Raw genomic sequence first — 18,206 nt, forward strand, 5'->3', positions numbered from 1 at the left:
CTAGTAGAATATGAAACTGTGATAGTGAAGCAAAATCATAATGAAATGAAGAATTCAATAGATCAAATGACAAACACATTAGAGAGCCTTAAAAACAGAGTCGGTGAAACAGAAGAGAGAGAATATCGCACTTAGAAGGCAGAGAACAGGAAAGTATACAGTCAAACCAAAGAAAAGAAGAGGAAATTAGAAATCTAAAAGTATTGTCGAGAATCTACAGGATACTATTAAAAAACTCAACATTCGGGTTCTAGGAGTTCCTGAAAGCATGGAGAGACAGGAAGGATTAGAAGGCCTTTGTAGTAAGATACTAACAGAAAATTTCCCGGTTTGGAGAAGGACAGATACATCCTAGTACAGGAAGCTCATAGAACCCCTAATAAACATGACCAAAAGAGATCCAAACCACGACACATTGTAATCAAACTCACCACAGTGAAACATAAAGAAAAGATCCTAAAATGTGCAAGAGAGAAACATCAGATTACTTTCAGAGGATCTCCAATTAGACACACAGCTGACTTCAAATCAGAAACCCTACAGGCTAGGAGGGAATGGCGAGATATAGCCCAGGTACTAAGAGAGAAAAACGGCCAGCTCAGAATATTATATCCTGCAAAGCTCTCATTTGTGAATGAAGGTGAAATAAAGACCTTTCATAGCAAACAAATTCAAAGAATTTGTTGCCACTCATCCAGCCCAGCAAAAGATGCTTAAAGAAGTGCTATAAACAGAAACACAGAAACATGGCAATCAATATGAAAGAAGGTAAAGGAAAAAAAATTCCATTAAGAGATCACCAGAAGCTCAAAGTGGAATGAAGTTGGAAATTAGCAACTCAGGAATCCCTAGAGAGTATGCAAACACATGGAGACTGAACAACATGCTCCTGAATGAACACTGGGTCATTCAAGAAATCAAAAGAGAAATCAAAAACTTTCTGGAAGTAAATGAGGATAAAGACACAACATATCAAAAATTATAGAATATGTCAAAAGCAGTGTTGAGAGGAAAGTTTATAGCAATAGGTGCCTACATCAAGAAATTGGAAAGGCGCCAAATAAAGGAGCTTTAGATTCATCTCAAGGATCAAGAAAAATTGCAGCAAACCAGACCCAAATCTAGTAGGAGAAGAGAAATAATTAAAAACAGAGAAGAAATCAACAGGATTGTATCCATAAAAAATTACAAAAAATCAGCCAAATTAAGAGCTGCTTTTTCGAAAAAATAAACAAAATTGACACCCATTGTCCCAACTAACTAAAAAAAGAAAAGACCCAAATCAATAAAATCTGAGATTAAATAGGAAATGTAACAACAGACACCACAGAAATAAGAATCATCAGAAGTTACTACAAGGACTTGTATGCCAGCAAACAGGGAAACCTATCAGAAATGGATAGATTCCTGCACACATGCAATCTACCTAAATTGAGCCATGAAGACATAGAAATCCCAAATAGACCCATAACTGAGACAGAAATTGAAACAGTAATAAAGGCCCTCCCAACAAAGAAAAGCCCAGGACCAGATGGATTCACTGATGAATTCTACCAGACATTTAAAGAACTAACTCCAATTCTCCTCAAACTATTCAGAACAATCAGAAAAGAGGGAATCCTCCAAAATTCTTTCTGTGAAGACAGCATCACCTTAATTCCTAAGCTGGAAAAAGATGCAGCATTGAAAGAGAATTACAGACCAATATCCCTGATGAACATAGATGCAAAAATCCTCAATAAAATTCTGGCCAAGAGAATACAACAATACATCAGAATGATCATCCATCCAGACCAAGTGGGATTTATCCCTGGTATGCAGGGATGGTTTAATGTGCGCAAAACAATCAATGTGATACACCATATTAACAGACTGCAGAAGAAAAACCATATGATTATCTCAATAGATACAGAGAAAGCATTTCATAAAATACAACACCCTTTCATGAGGAAAACTCTAAGCAAACTGGGTATAGAAGGAACATTCCTCAATACAATCAAAGCAATTTATGAAAAACCCACAGCCAGCATCCTACTGAATGGGGAAAAGTTGGAAGCATTTCCACTGAGATCTGGTACCAGACAGGGATGCCCACTCTCACTACTGCTATTCAAAATAGTTCTGGAAGTTTTAGCCAGGGCCATCAGGAAAGAAAAAGAAGTTAAAGGGATGCAAATTGGGAAGGAAGAACTCAAACTATCCCTCTTTGCAGATGATATGATTCTTTATTTAGGGGATCCAAAGAACTCTACTAAGAGACTATTGGAATTCATAGAGGAGTTTGGCAAAGTGGCAGGATATAAAATCAATGCACAAAAATCAACAGCCTTTGTATACACAGGCAATGCCACAGCTGAGAAAGAACTTCTAACATCAATCCCATTCAAAATAGCTACAAAAACAATCAAATACCTTGGAATAAACTTAACCAAGGACGTTAAAGATCTCTACGACGAGAATTACAAAACCTTAAAGAAAGAAATAGAAGAGGATACCAAGAAATGGAAAAATCTTCCATGCTTATGGATTGGAAGAATCAATATCATCAAAATGTCCATTCTCCCAAAAGCAATTTATAGATTCAATGCCATACCAATCAAAATACCAAACACATTCTTTTCTTTTCAGATCTAGAAAAAATGATGCTGAAATTCATATGGAGACACAGGAGACCTCGAATAGCTAAAGCAAACCTGTACAACAAAAACAAAGCTGGAGGCATCACAACACCAGATTTCAGGACATACTACAGGACAGTTGTAATGAAAACAGAATGGTACTGGTACAGAAACAGATGGATAGACCAATGGAACAGAATAGAAACACCAGAAATCAACCCAAACATCTACAGCCAACTTATATTTTATCAAAGATCCAAAACCAATCCCTGGAGTAAGGATAGTCTATTCAATAAATGGTGCTTGGAAAACTGGATATACATGTGCAGAAGCATGAAGCAAGACCCCTACCTTGCACCTTACATAAAAACCCACTCAACATGGAATGAAGACCTAAATCTATGACCTGACACACACCATCAAATTCTTAAAGAACATTGGAGAAACCCTGAAAGATATTGGGACCGGCAAAGACTTCTTGGGAAACACCCCTGAGGCACAGGCAGTCAAAGCCAAAATTAACATTTGGGATTGCATCAAATTGAGAAGTTTCTGTACTGCAAAATAAACAGGAAAGTGAAGAGGCAACCGACAGAATGAGAAAAATATTTGCAAACTATGCCACAGATAAAGGGTTAATAACTAAGAAATAATCAAGAAATTCCACAACAACAAACAAGAGATGGGCCAAGGACCTCAATAGATATTTTTCAAGAGAGGAAATCCAAATGGCCAACAGACACATGAAAAAATGTTCAAGATCACTAGCAATCAGGGAAATGCAAATCAAAACCACAATGAGGTTTCACCTCACCTCGGTTAGAATGGCTCACATGCAGAAATCTACCAACAACAGATGCTGGCGAGGATGTGGGGAAAAAGGGACATTAACCCACTGTTGGTGGGAATGCAAACTGGTCAAGCCACTATGGAAGTCAGTCTGGAGATTCCTCAGAAACCTGAATATAATCCTAGCATACAACCCAGCCATCCCACTCCTTGGAATTTACCCAAAGGAGTTTAAATTGGCAAACACAAAAGCTGTCTGCTCCTTAATGTTTATTGCAGCTCAATTCACAATAGCTAAGACATGGAATCAACCTAATGCCCATCAACAGTAGACTGGATAAAGAAATTATGGGACATGCACTCTATAGAATACTATACAGCAGTAAAATACAGTGAAATCCAGTCATTTGGAGCAAAATGGAGGAATCTGGAAAACATCATGCTGAGTGAAATAAGACAGTCCCAAAGGGAGAAATATCATATGCTCTCCCTGATTGGTGACAACTAACCGAGCACCAAGAAGGAAACTTGTTGAAGTGAAATGGACACTATGAGAAACAGTGACTTAATCAGCCCTTGCCCTGACTGTTGATGAACAACTTACTATTTTATCCCTTTTAGTATTTTTTTTTTGTTTTACTTAATACTATTGTTTGAACTCTGTTATTAACACACAATTATTCTTAAGTGTTGAAACTTAACTGAAAAGTGATCCCTGTTAAATATAAGAGTGGGATTAAGAGAGGGAGGAGATGTACAATTTGGGACATGCTCAAGCTGACATGCCCCAAATGGTGGAGTTAGAAATGTGCCAGGGGGTTCCAATTCAATCCCATCAAGGTGGAATGTACCAATGCCATCTCACTAGTCCAAGTGATCAGTTTCAGTTCACAATTGATCATAATGATAGGACTAAGAGTCAGAAGGATCACATGAACAAGACTAGTGTCTGCAAATACTAACTGATAGAATAAAAAAGAGAGGATGATCCATCATGGGAAGCGAGATATATAGCAGACTCACAGAATGGCAGATGGCAGATGTCCTAAACATCACTCTGGCCTCAGAATCAGCCCTTGAGGCATTTGGATCTGGCTGGAGAGCCCATGAGAGTATTTTAGGCATGGAAAGCCAGGACACTCTGGGAAAAAAAAATGAAATGACCCAAATGAAAGATCTCTGCGAGTGAGATCCCAGTGGAAAGAACAGGTCATCAAAGAAGGAGGTACCTTTCTCTGAAAGCAGGAGAGAACTTCCCCTTTGATTATGACCTTGTCTAAATATAATCAGAGTCAGTGATCTCAAAAGGCTTCCATAGCCTTGTCAACTCATGACAAGAGCCTAGGGTGATTACTGACGCCTTATACAAGAGTGTCAATTTGTTAAGTCAACAAGAGGAGTCACTGTGCATTTACTCCTCATGTAGGATCTCTGTCCTTAATGTGCTGTACATTGTGCTTTAATGCTATAACTAGTACTCAAACAGTATTTTTCACTTTGTGTTTCTGTGTGGGTGCAAATTGTTGAAAGGTTTACTTAATATATGCTAAATTGATCTGTATATAAAGATAATTGAAAATGAATCTTGATGTTAATGGAAGGGAAGAGGGAGTGGGAAAGGGGAGGGTTGCGCATGGGAGAGAAGTTATGGGGGGGTAAAAGCCATTGTAATCCATAAGCTGTACTTTGGAAATTTATATTCATTAAATAAAAGTTAAAAAAATAAAAGTGGGGTATTGAAAAAAAGGGAGGAGCACCTATACTCCAGGGCCAGTCCTCAGGTACAACAGCCCATGTCCCCCGTATCCACTCCAAGCACCATCAGCAGTGAGGCTAAAATGTCAGATGGTCCCCAACCTGTTGTGAGTTGGAACACTTGCATTCCCTGGCCAGTCATCAGGTACAACATCCCTGTGTCCTCTGTCTGCACCTTCAGCATCAGTAACAGTGAGGATCATTTAGCAGACAGGAGCTGTTCCCAGGCAGTGGCAGAGAAAGAGTCTTCCAGAAAAGCAACAGGACAAGGAGGCAGGGAGCTCACCCATTAAAGCAGCCAAGATATTTGGTCAGGACAAAGGAACAGAGGAGGCAGGTAGGTGCTGTTGAGGGACAACATGGATCTCACTTGGTCTGTAGGTGGCTGTCATGGAGATTGGGGTGGGAGCTGGGTGGAGGATTGTATTGATTGGATTTGCAAGTCAGGCTAAGGGGACCTAGAATAGGGGACCCTACCATCTGGATGTGCTCTGGCCTTGAGTTCATTGACTGGAGAAAAGTGAGGCAGAAGGGTCAGCAGGTCCATAAGTATCGTCTGGAGAAGTCCTGAGGAGTATGGGTGAGGAACTCAGAGGTTGGCCACAGACAGAACATAGCTCCCTTGGCTAATGGGGAGATAAAGACTCTGACTCACAGTAGGGGCATCTCTGCCAGCTCTTTCTGCTGTGGGACCATCCTTAAGAAGATTGTCTTGGACATACAAGGGCCAGGAGGGTTTGGAAGGTGCATTCAGCTAGGCATTTGGCCATAATTCAGCCTGGTGGAAAGAAAGCATATCACCATCATGTACCTACTATACAATGCGTGCCTGGGCCCAGAATGCAGTGTCCTCATCCATGTACATGAGGAGAAGGGCTGCCACATCATTCTTGTTCTGGCAATACTCTATTACCTGCAAGAGCCAAAGTCATCATGGCCAAGCATCACCTGGCAGGCTCAAGCTTACCTGGAAGGTCTCATCTCACCTGAAAAAGACACTGGCTTCATCTGGAAAAGCTGATCTCATCTGGGGAGCTAATGTGACCTACCAGAGGCCTTAGGGAAGCTCAGACTTAGGCTTGGGCTCAACCTCCTATGCCACTGGACCTCAAGAGTAGGAGTACTTGCCTATATTCAATGACCCCAGGGAGACTCCTCCTAAGCCTGCACTCAGGTTGCCTGGGGTGTAAGGACAGAACTAAGGGTGACCTAATCTTCCCAGAGGCCAGGACCTAGGAGGCCATTGTGCCAGTCCAGGCACCACACCTATGGCAGGCCTTGAGCCTTGCACTTTGAAGTCACAACCCCCAAGGAAGAAGCACCTTAGCATGGCCAGCCAGAGCCATGGGAACAAACAAGTTATGAAACGACCTTGATTGCAGCCCAGGGCCCCTTGCAGCCATAAATTCAATGCATTTGGAAGGTTAGCTGGCTGTAACTCAGGAGATTGCAAAGACCCAGGACTGACTATAGATACCCTCAGCTGTCCCCCTCAAGGGAAGGGTTTGAAAGGGAAGGTTTGGGCACTGGCTTTCTTAAGGAGTGAAATTCAGATTCAAGGACTCCCTGTGAACTGTGATAAATATGGTGAGATCTACAGGATCCAGACTCAAGTTTCAGGATCCTGGCAAAGTATGTTGACATATACCTAGCTAGAGAAACATCCTCCAACACTGCCAAGCCTGTGGGGTTGATGCAGGTTCAGGAGGAATGTGCCACTTCTTAACAACATGTGACCAGGTCCAGGGAGGCCTCTTGCTTGGACATCTATTCCTTTTGTCTCAGTTTTGCATTAGACAGCTCCCATGTTTTTTTTTTTTTTTTTTTTTTTTTTTTTGACAGGCAGAGTGGACAGTGAGAGAGAGAGACACAGAGAGAAAGGTCTTCCTTTGCCGCTGGTTCACCCTCCAATGGCCGCCGCTGCAGCCGGCGCACCGCGCTGATCCTGGCAGGAGCCAGGAGCCAGGTGCTTTTCCTGGTCTCCCATGGGGTGCAGGGCCCAAGCACCTGGGCCATCCTCCACTGCACTCCCTGGCCATAGCAGAGAGCTGGCCTGGAAGAGGGGCAACCGGGACAGAATCCGGCGCCCCAACCGGGACTAGAACCCGGTGTGCCGGCGCCGCAAGGTGGAGGATTAGCCTATTGAGCCACGGCGCCGGCTTCCCATGTTTTGATTGCATCTCTGCGGCATAAGACCTCCTAACTGGAGTATAGCCTGGGAATCTCATCTGGAATACTCACAGTGCCATAGGCAGAATACACCAAGATCACAGGAAATGAGACTTGCCTCCTGGGAAATATAGAAAAGACAGTTTGCCCAGTTTTCTGCTGAGGTCTAACAAGCTCTGAGAGAAGCACTAAAGTCCTATTGTGACCATCTACCAACAAAGAGTGAGACCTTCAGGGAACATTGACATTTGTTGAGCTTTGGGGTAAAATCTACATATAATGAAATGAACCTCAGGTGCACATTGGGTGCATTTTTTTTATCTATATGAGCAGTGTGTGGGAGGTACAGATGCAAGGGTCTGAACCCACATGGGTGTCCCTAACCATAAATGGTTTGAACCACTGTGAGAGTGTCTCCTAACCACCAGTGATTTGAACCCACATGGGAGTGTCTCCTAACCACCAATGGTTTGAACCCTCATGTGAGTGTCTCCTAACCACCAGTCCAACAACTGAAGTAGCAGCTCCTTTGCCTATAACATCTCTGTGTGGCCCTTTGCAGTCAAACTCTGAAATCCACTGGGCACTGACAACCATTCATTTGTGTGTTCTCTGTATCTATTGTTTGGCCTTTTCCCAGAATGCCCTATGAGTTGAATCAGCATGTAGCTTTTAGGGTATGGCTTCTTGCTCTTAGAAAAATGTACCTGAAATTCAGCCCGGTCATCACATGACTTCATGGCTTGTTCCTCTTTCTCACTGAATCCTGTTCCTCATTATGGATCTGGTACAGCTTGCATATTCATCCCTCATGAAGATCATCCAGTTTACAGTTTTTAGTGATTGTGAATAGGACAGTGAATATGGCATGCAGTTTTTATGTGTGCTTTTTTTCCAAGTCAATTGAGTGCATAGAGATTCACATTTGGAGTCTGATACTGTTTGTGTGCTTTTGTAAGAAATTGTCAAATATTCTTACAGGTTCCTGTTCTGTTTTGAATTCCTTCCTTCAGTAAATGCATGTTTCTGTTACTCCACATTTTTTTCAACATTTACTACTACTAGTTCTGTTGATTTTACTCAAATAGACTTGCCATGATATTTCATCATGCTGTTAACACTCAGTATACTATTTTCTTGTGCTTGTTGGAGGTAGTGTCCTTTTATATACTGTGCCAGTTGTAGGGTGGAGGGGTCACCTTTTTCCTCATTAAAAATTTTTTAGATTCTATTTATTTTTTGAGAGGTGGAATTACAGACAGAGAAGGAGAGAGACAGAGAGAAAGATCCTCTATCCACTGTTTCATTCCCCAAATGGCTGCAACGTCCAGAGCTAAGTCAATCCTAAGCCAGGAGCCAGGAGCTTCTTCCAGGTCTTCCACATGGGTGCAGGGGCTCAAGCACTTGGGCCATCTTCTACTGCTTTCTTAGGCCATAGCAGAGAGCCAGTTTGGAAGAGGAGCAGCCAGGACACCAACTAGTGCCAATTTGTGATGCTGGCACTACAGGCAGAGGCTTAGCCTATTGAACTACTGTGCTAGCCCCTTCTCATTAAATTTTAATTGTTCAGTGTATAATATGGATACAAGTCCTTCATTAGCTGTATATTTTGTAAGTATTTTCTGCCAGGCCAAGCACTGTGGAGTAGCAAGTAAAGCTGCTGCCTGGTTGCCTGAAACACCAGCATCCCATATGGGCTCCTGTTCGAGTCCAGGCTGCTCCTTTCCCGATACAGCTCTCTGCTACAACCTGGGAAAGCAATAGAACATGTCCCAAGTCCTTGGGCCCCTGAACCCCCATGGGAGACCTGGTGGAACCTCCTGGCTCCTGGCTTTGGATTGGAGCAGCTCCAGACATTGTGGCCATCTTAGGAATGGACCAGCAGATGGAAAACCTCTGTCTCTCTGCCTCTGCCTCTCTGTAATTCCACCTTTCAAATAGATAAATTTTTATAAAATATGTATTTCTCCCACTCCCTAATCATAACCCATTCTGTAGCCTTTTACTTATTCTCTTTACAATATATTTGGCAGAGTGAAAGCGATAAAGTTCCATTGATCATTTTTTCTCTGTCATTCTTGGAATATGCTTTTGAATCTGTACAAACACTCATCATGATATTGAAGTGGTATCCTGTATATTCATGGAATATTTATGATTTCATAGTTAATTAGACCCATGATCCATTTTAAATTAGTTTTCTAGAGGTATGTATTGAAAATTTGGTGTTTTGCTTTGCATAGTGGTGCCAGATCATTTCAGTATCATTTGTTAAAATGACCAACTCGGATCCGTTGAGTTCTGTTGGCCCCTTGGTCAAAGATCACTTGAATTGGAGAAACAATTTCTCCATTTTCTCCCATAGATCTATGCATCTTTCATTTCTTTAACACAGCCCTGTCTTTTTCTCTGTACTTGTATAGTAGAAAAATCTAAAAAGAAGTGAGTCTTCCAACATATCTCCTAGCATAAGCATTGTTTTAGCTATTCTAGACCCTTTGCTTTCCATGTCCATTGCAGAATCAACTTGGCATTGTCTACTGAAAAGTTTGCTGAGACCTGGACTGGGTTTGGGTTGAATCCACTCAACAAAGTGGGCAAAGCTGATAGCAGTACTGAGCCTTCTTAACCATAGAACATAGTCCAACTCTGCATTTATTTAGATCTTTTATCTCTGTTATGAGTGATTTGTAATTTTCTGCAGACTGATAACCTAACATTTTGTTGAATTTATAACTCAGTATAGCATTTTTAGTGGCACAATGGTAATTGTCATTATTTAAAGCATTTTTGAAAGTTTTTACTTTACTTGCTTATTACTAGCTCCTCTACATAAAATCTCCACTTTGGGATGGAATAGATAGAGACTGGAAGGCAGTTGAGTAGATATTAATACTGACTGGATATTGTAGGATTATACCAATGTTTGAAGGGTGATGATGCTCGTGTTTAAAAAACAATGCTAACTTATTAATGCACACTGAGATATCTACAGATGCATTTGGCTTTGTTTTAGGTTATTTGTCACTGTGTGTGTGTGTGTGTGAACCTGGGACGAGAGACTGCTTCAGGTACCTGTGGGAACTGTGGGGATGGAATTTGGGGTTTGTTACATTATTCATTCCTGACTGTTGTGATAGATTGAAATAGTCAAAAAGTACAAAAGGCAGGCATATGAGATCACAAGTAGTAAAATAGGGCATAATTTGGATGGCACCTACCCTCAATTCATTCCCTGCATATCCTAGTCCAACCTGATTCTGTTCCCGGCTAGCTCTTGGTCAGGATAGACCCCTCACTCTGCACTCTGGCCCTTCTCACAGCCTCCAGGTGGCTGAGATTTCCCATGGCCTCATCTCTCCAAGCTCTGCTCTCCAGGACACCTGTTAAAGCACAAGCATAACCCTGTCTCTCTAGGCCTGGTCTCTACCCTCACCTCAGGGGTTTCCATTCTACTTTACCCTAACACTCTGAGGCTCCTTCCCACCTGCCTGCCCCAGGACCCCCACTCTGTCTCTCCACTCTTCCCATGACCACCTCCACATCACACTCTAGGTCTCAGCTTCCATGCTGGCACCCAGGAGTCCCTTGTCCTGATGTCCACACAGAAAGTCTCTTCCCCAGATCCACACAAATCTTCCAGAGCACCTTGCTTTGGGCAGCATTGCTTTGCTTGCTGCTCTCATTCTCTATTAGTGAATGTCCTGGTCCTAACTCCTCCAGTTGGGGCTTTGTACCCCATAGCTTCTCAGGATATGATGATGACTGATCTTTGTGCTGGGAGAACTTTGAGTATGTGGTGTTACTCACATCTTCCAGACCTTTGATCCTTTCCAGGACTCCCACAACTCTCCCAAGACCCCTAACCTCTCTCAGGATTACCATTATCTCCAGGACGCTAGCTTATCCCAGAGTACCCCTAAACCCTCTCCCACATGTGACTTTAGCCTCAAGGAATCATGTATCTGTTCTTGTGCCTGGTGTCTATGCTGGGCCAAGCTTCACAGAACAGCCATCAGGGAGAGAGGCAGGCTGTCTGTCATGGAGTGTGAGTACCCAGGGCCAGCCAAGTCCGGGAGAGTCTGAGAAGGGGCTGGAGGAGGTTCCACAGAAAGGAAGGCAGGTCAGTGAGGAGACCCTGGGAGTATTGGCCTCCCTTGTGCTGCACTTTACAACAGAAGGGAGACTTTGGCTATGACAGTGTCTGGCTTGTTAGTGCTACCTGTATGAGAGTAGGTAGAGGGCCCGTACCTGCTTTTTCCTGGACTCTCAGTCTTTACCTTGTTCAAGTCCAGCAGCAGTGTTGACTTCTTCCCCACACCTGGGCAGTGACCCTCATGTGTGTCTTGGGACACAACTACAGGAAAGGAGAAGCTTAGGTGAGACAAGGCCCCAGGGATGGAATAGGATGGGGTGGAGAAAAGCCTGAGGCACTTGGAACATGGAAGCCCTGGGCTCCATGGTGTCTTGGAAGAGGTTAGCCCTGCCTGGACTCTGGCCTCCTCACCCACAGTTCTTGGAAGGCATGGGCTTCATTCCCAGTGGATTCACTCTTTTGGAGCACCAGGAGGCATCCCAACCCTGGACATAGTGGTGACCCAAATAGTGAAATCATTATCCCTCTCTATAAGATGACCCTGTGGGGGATGGGCAAGAAGACTTCAGGGTGAGAACCATTACCTCTAGCCATCTGAGAGACAGGCAGTGCTCTGCCTTGGAAATAGGCCCTACTTGCACCAACCCTGCAGGAAGTTGTCATAAGGGGGCCCTCAACCTCCTCCTTACCTTGCTATTACTCTGATATTTGCTCCAGTTCTTCAACATCTTTATGCATTTTCGAGTTATGTGAGTCTCACGGCTGAGAAGGGAGAGAAGATTGTGTGAATCTAGTTGCTGGCCTTTCTGCAATGGCCGTTAGAGGCAGTATAGGAGCCCTAATATGACTGAACTTGAAGGAGTCAGACCCTGAGGCCCTGGATCTTCTGATTGGGTGAGTGTCTGTGGCCTCATCTTTATGACCACAGGACACTCTATCTTCAGACCAGGGCCTCTAGTTGGATCCCAGCCCCAGGTTGCATGCTGGGGGCCAATGGCAGAAACCCCTGAGCTACTGGTCAGTTCTGAGAAGTCAGTTTGGTCAGGCACCCAAAAGGTCTGACAGAAACTGTTGTCCCTGGAGGAGTGTGTGGTGCTCCCCTTCACCATAACCCAAACCCACGGGCTGCCCACAGATGACACCCACTCTCAAAGATGGGTCCCTACCTTCAACCTCAGGGCACTGTCACAGGTCAGCATCTTCTCACTGGGAGGCAGAGCCCTGAGGATCTGCACTAGGCTGAGAATTGTCCACTGTTGCATAGAGCCAGGGAAGGGCCAGTGTCATCTTCATCCAGCCCAAGCCTCAGCCTACAAGACTGATAAGGGCAGGGGTGAGGCAGTGGTCTAGCAAGTGGACATCTATGAAGGGCTGTGAGCATGGGGGAGAAAAGGCCAGCAGGACACTCCTTGTCTGTGGGAGGGGCTCTGGACTTGCCATCTGCTGCCTTTTCTGGGCAGAAGTCATCAGTCTCTGCTAGAGCTTAGTGAGGACTATTCTGAGAGGGGTGGATTTCCCAGGAGTAGGTGGGTTCTGCCCTCACAGCAGCTGTTCCCTGAAGTGACCTTGACCTGAAGTGACAGGGCCTGGGGGCCTGGCCTAAGAACTGCTTGCTGCTGAGAGCCTTCACCTAGGCACCCACCATCCTGGTGCCTCCACATCCCTTAGAGGATGCCCCCTTGTCCACCTGCATCTTCTGTATCCCAGAAGTGCATTGTCTTCCTTCCTTGTTGGTCCCAGAAACTGTGACAATGGTCACACTGGCCATGGCCATTCCTTTGCTCCGAGTCCTGTCAGATACTCAAGCAAGATACCTCCCCCTCTCCCCTACATGGCTTGCAACACCTAAGTCATCCATCAATAAAGGTGGGTTTTTGATACATTTCCAGAAAAATCCCCTGGGGCACTGTTCCAAGTGCTCTACTGAGCCCACCTTCCAGTCTCCGTGCTTCTGTCCAGTCCTGGGATGATGGTGCGAACAGATTCATTCCTGCCTCCTCCACAACAGGTCCTCCTCCCAGCACAGAACCAAGGGCAGGACATTGTGAACTGCAAACCCGCTTGTCCTGCTCTCCCTGAGATGGGTCCCTGGGCAGCTTCTTAGACCCAGATTCCACAGCCGTGGCTGTTCCTTGGGCCTTTCTACAAGAGGCCTTTAGCCTGACCCCCTGGGACCCAGGGATCTGCTGGACACCTGCCCACAGGCCAGGCAATGTGCCCCTCACCCCGTGGATGCATGCTCTGGAATGTTGCTGAACTGGTCTGGCTCCACCAGGGACAAGGAGGCCCTGCAGGCTGCCCCCTCTCCTTGTGAATCCTTGAGCTCTCAGCACCTGCTCTACCTCAACTCTGTCCCTACCAGTCCCCTGAGTTGCTTGTAAGTCACTCAGCTCTGGCCTAATGCTGACCAGGGTGAGCATGGTGATGGTAGCTGGGGGCAAGTTCTCAAACAGATAAACACCTGTCCTGCTTCAAGGGATGAGTTTCTGAAAATGACCCCTCTCCTGGGACAAAATGGGGACAGAAGACTCGCTGCAAGATCCACAGCCTCTGTAGGGCCAGGCAGTGGCTCACTGCTGCTCTTCCCCAGGCCCCTCCATGGTGACTCTGCAATGAAGGGGGGGGGGACCTGGTGAGAGGCCATGGACACTCAGGAACTGGTTGAACCAGGGCAGCCCCTTGGTGTTCTGTGTCCTGAGGAAGCCCATGACCCTGCCCCATGGGGGCAGTACATGAGGCAGATCCCCAGCTCATCCATATACAGCCTCCAGTTCTGTAACTGCTCACATTCCACAGTGATGTGTGCTGCCTGCTGGGCCAGCCAGATCTCTAGGGCCCACAGCTCCTTGAAGCTAAAAGGCAAAAACCTTTCATGGCACAACCCCAAAGAACCACAGGGAACTGCTCCCCACAGCTCCTGTCCATCAGATCAGAGGCGGTGTCAACCCCACAGACAGAGTGACTGATGCCCAGGTCACAGAATGGTGAACTGTGCAGAGTGCAGGGACAATGAATAGTCCCCACCCCACTTCCCTAGGAAGGTCACTCTTCATTCTCCTTGGCCATCCAGCTGTCCTTCAATGACCATCACTGCACCTGTGCAGAAGGCTCCCACCCCACTCCTGGCTGTGGGAACCACATGCCTGGTAAGTTCACAGATGGGCTCACCCCACACATGAATTCCTGTGCTCACCATACTGCCTACCCAGACCTCCGTGTCCTGACACAGGCTCACACCCAGGGCACATAGGCATCCACCCTCCATGGTCACTCTAAGGAAGCAACGACATGACTGTATCCATGGTCGGCACACAATGAGCACCACTGAAGTTTCAGCCAGCATCACCCTCAGCAGCAGCCCAGAGAGGCCAGGGCCACCCACCTGGAAGCAAATGTCCCCAGGTCAGCAGGACATGCAGAGAACAAGTGCCACTCATGTGGATACTGGATCCATCCTGCTCTGCCAAACATGCCTCCTGTTTAAAAAATGAACCCCAGGCCAGTCAGTTACTGGACACACTGGTGACTTCTAACTGCCACAGAACATGGAAAGAGGGGGTTCTGGGTAATGGTAGCATTGTGGAGTTATACCAGCCCTGTCCCAGAGGTGCCCTCCCAGGTCAGGAAGGCAGAGTGTCAGCCTGCTCAACCTCAGAAACAAAACCCCCTACAAAGGGCTTCTGTGGTCTTTCCAGGGCTCAGGAAAGAGGGAAGAAGTGTGGCAAATGTGCCTTGACCCAGCTCTGCCACCACCCTCTGTCACCTGCTCAATAAATCCCAACCTTCTGCAGGGCTCTAACTGTATCCTGTCCTCTTCCTTTAATACACCTCTGTTTTGTAACAATGTTATTATTATTATTATTATGTTTTATTTGCAAATCACAGCAACAGAGAGAAAGAGAGAGAGATTTTTCTAACCTCTGGTTTAGTGCTCATATGGCTGCAACAACTAGGTCTCAGCCAGGCATTCTGGACTCTTACATGGATGGCAGGAACTTGAGTACTTGGGTCATCCTCTGCTACCTTCCCAGTCACATTAGTGGGGAGCTGAATTGGAAGTGGAACAGCCAGGGTTCAAACCAGCCCTTCAATATTGGATGCCAGTTTCCCAATCAGTAGCTTAATCTGCTATGCCATAATGCTACCACTTGTAACAACTTTCAAAGCCTTGACATTCTGAATTTCAGTTAGTGCAATGAGTCCACCCATACACACCTCACCCAGATCCCTGAGTTCAGTCTGTGCCCACCCCTGCAGTAAGTAGAACTGGGGACTCCTAAGGCTACAAACTTCCGGCACAGGACAGGTCTCAACCCTGCTGATCCATTCTGTGTCCTTCCACTCTGCTCCTGTCCTGTTCCTCTGTGGTGCTGTCAGCATTGGTCACCAGAGTTTTCCCGGGATGACAGAGAAGGGAGCAGATGGCTGAGCATGGCCTTCTTTGGGTCCTGTGTCGACCCCATCTAGTCTGCCTGTGGGAGGAACAGAGCCCCTGCCCTGGTTGCAGGTGAGGGTTTAAGAGATGAAACACTGTGATTTCAGCACAGGTACTTGACACATATGCAGGTAATACTGGAGCCAATGCTGACAATAATGCATGGCAAGAGTGGTGGGGGCAGGAGCACCTGGGAGAGTTGGGTGCTGGGGAGACCACCAGGGAATGCAGCTCAGGCTCCCCTAATGCTGTACTCCTCCAGATCACTGTATATGCCAGTAAATCCTCAGAGTTGCTGTGGATGCTCCCCAGTTTCTCCACCACACTTCTCTGGGACATTCTAGGGGTACAGATGGAGGTTGGCAGAGTTTGCAGCCCCATGATTAAGCTCAACCTCAGATGGGGGGTGCAGGTAGCCTCCTCAGAGCAGTCCTTCTGGATGATGCTGATGAGGTGCCCCCAAGCTGCTGGGTGACCAGGGAATGAAAGGTCTGTCTAGTCTCACCCAAGGTCACGTGGCAGCTGCCTGACTTTGTCCTGCTGATATATAACCTAGGGTTAGGGCCATTTAGGAGAAAGGTGGTTGGACTCACCTGAGGAAGGTCACTTCCATTCTGTGGGATGTCAGGTTGTGTGTGTGGGGTTCAATCTGTCATCTCCACCTCCTCCATCTTTATGAGCCCAGCAGAAGAAACAAGTGAGTCAGGGTAATGTTTCACTCCAGCCCCTGCCACCATGGCACTAGGCTACCCTTATCTGCTCCTTCAAACCTGGCCCTGTCATTAATAACCCCAGACCCATTTATGTCCTGGGCTCAGGCACACAGCCCCTCAGGGATGTGAGGTAGCACCTGATTCTCACCAGAAGGCCTGCTCCTTTGACTGACAGTTGTTCAGGCATCACCAAGGATGCTCTTAGTTATGGATCCCTCACAGTCTCCATTCCAACACCTTCCTACCTGTCACCTCCTCTTGTCTCAGCCCCCTTTTGCTCACCTGCTGTAACTGCTAACCTTTCCCTGACACAGGGACCACAGTGTCCAGGGACCCTATGGAATGAGTGTTCCCCATGTCACATTCTATTCAGGATGCACCATCAGCTTCCTCATTCCATTGACACCCACTTGTGTCCATGAACCTACCCAAGTGCCCTCTACACTCCCTTTGCCCCATCCTGAGTTCCCCAAACAGCACTTGCTGCCCCTTCTAGAAAGTTCTCACCAGGAGTGTGAGTCATGAAGCTTCTTGGGATCTCAGTGAAACTGCAGAGCCATCATATTCACCCTTGCTTTAGGTTATTTTTGACACTTAATGTGCGGCTACCACTCATTGCGTTTATCTCTTCACTCTCTAAAGTCACAGGTGAGGGTGATGTCTTTCTAGTTTGCATCTTAGTGTCTGATGCATGGCCAAAGCCTAATAAATAAAACAAATTGAAAAATGTACAATTCACAAGGACACTGGTGTTGAGTGGCATTTTAGGCAATAAAGATACCTAGGTTTGAAGTGCAAGCATTTCTCATAGCTCATGCTCCAAAGCTGTCAGCAGCTGGGTCCAGGGGTAAGAAGAGTTGCTGAACTGTGCCTTCCAGACCCAAGCTACCTGCTCAGTGTCAGTGTGTTCACTGTTAAAATGTTCATGCTACCCAGAGTGACTTACAGATTCAATATAATCCATATATATATATATATATCATTTTCAAAAAAATAGAAAAACTACTCAGATGTACAGAGCCAAAGTAATCTTGAGTGAAAAGTGGAACTACCTGACTTTAAAATATACTACAGAGTTCTGGTGAGTAAAACAGCATGATATTATCATAAAAGCACATACAACAAAGGAGCAGGGGTCAACATTGGTGTGCAGTAGGTTAAGCTGCTTTCAGCAATGCCAGCATCCTTTATGGTGCCAGTTCAAATATCAGATGTTCCACTTCTGTTTCAGCTCCCTGCTAATGTGCCAGCATTGAGTATTGACTATGTCCTTGAGATCCTGTACCCAGCTAGGAGGCCCAGATGGAGTTTCAGGCTCCTGGCTTTGGCCTGGCCCAGCCCTGGCTTTATGGCCACGTGGGGAGTGAACCAGTGGATAAAAATCTCTCTCTCTCTCTCTCTCTCTCTCTCTCTCTCACTCCACCTCCAAAGAAATAAGTAAATCCTCAAAAATATAAAGGAACAGAGAGCCTAGAAATAAACCCACATATTTATAGCCATGTGGCCTTTGTCAAGGTGCTAAGAATGTACATTGGAAAAACAATAGTCTCTTCAGTGAAAATCATTTGGGGAAACTGGGTATCATATGCAGAAGAATGAAACTAGAGGCTATCTCTCAACATGCAGAAAAA

The 18,206-nt window shown here is 45.7% G+C and overlaps 1 long non-coding RNA gene across 4 annotated transcripts; it reads right to left on the minus strand.

The window, feature by feature from the left end:
- Positions 1–7,329: 7,329 nt before the first annotated feature.
- Positions 7,330–15,002, minus strand: LOC127488615 (uncharacterized). Of its 4 annotated transcripts, none has more exons than XR_011384386.1 (4): positions 13,361–15,001; positions 12,594–12,745; positions 12,117–12,189; positions 7,330–11,688 (listed from the first exon to the last, which is right to left on the minus strand). It is a non-coding gene; the product is annotated as an uncharacterized lncRNA (long non-coding RNA). The 4 variants fall into 4 exon arrangements; XR_011384385.1 differs by having other exon boundaries at positions 14,810–14,999; XR_011384387.1 differs by lacking the exon at positions 12,594–12,745 and having other exon boundaries at positions 14,810–15,002.
- Positions 15,003–18,206: the final 3,204 nt, after the last annotated feature.

This window comes from Oryctolagus cuniculus, chromosome 19 (genome assembly GCF_964237555.1).
Source record: "Oryctolagus cuniculus chromosome 19, mOryCun1.1, whole genome shotgun sequence".
In the NCBI taxonomy this organism is placed as follows: domain Eukaryota; kingdom Metazoa; phylum Chordata; class Mammalia; order Lagomorpha; family Leporidae; genus Oryctolagus; species Oryctolagus cuniculus.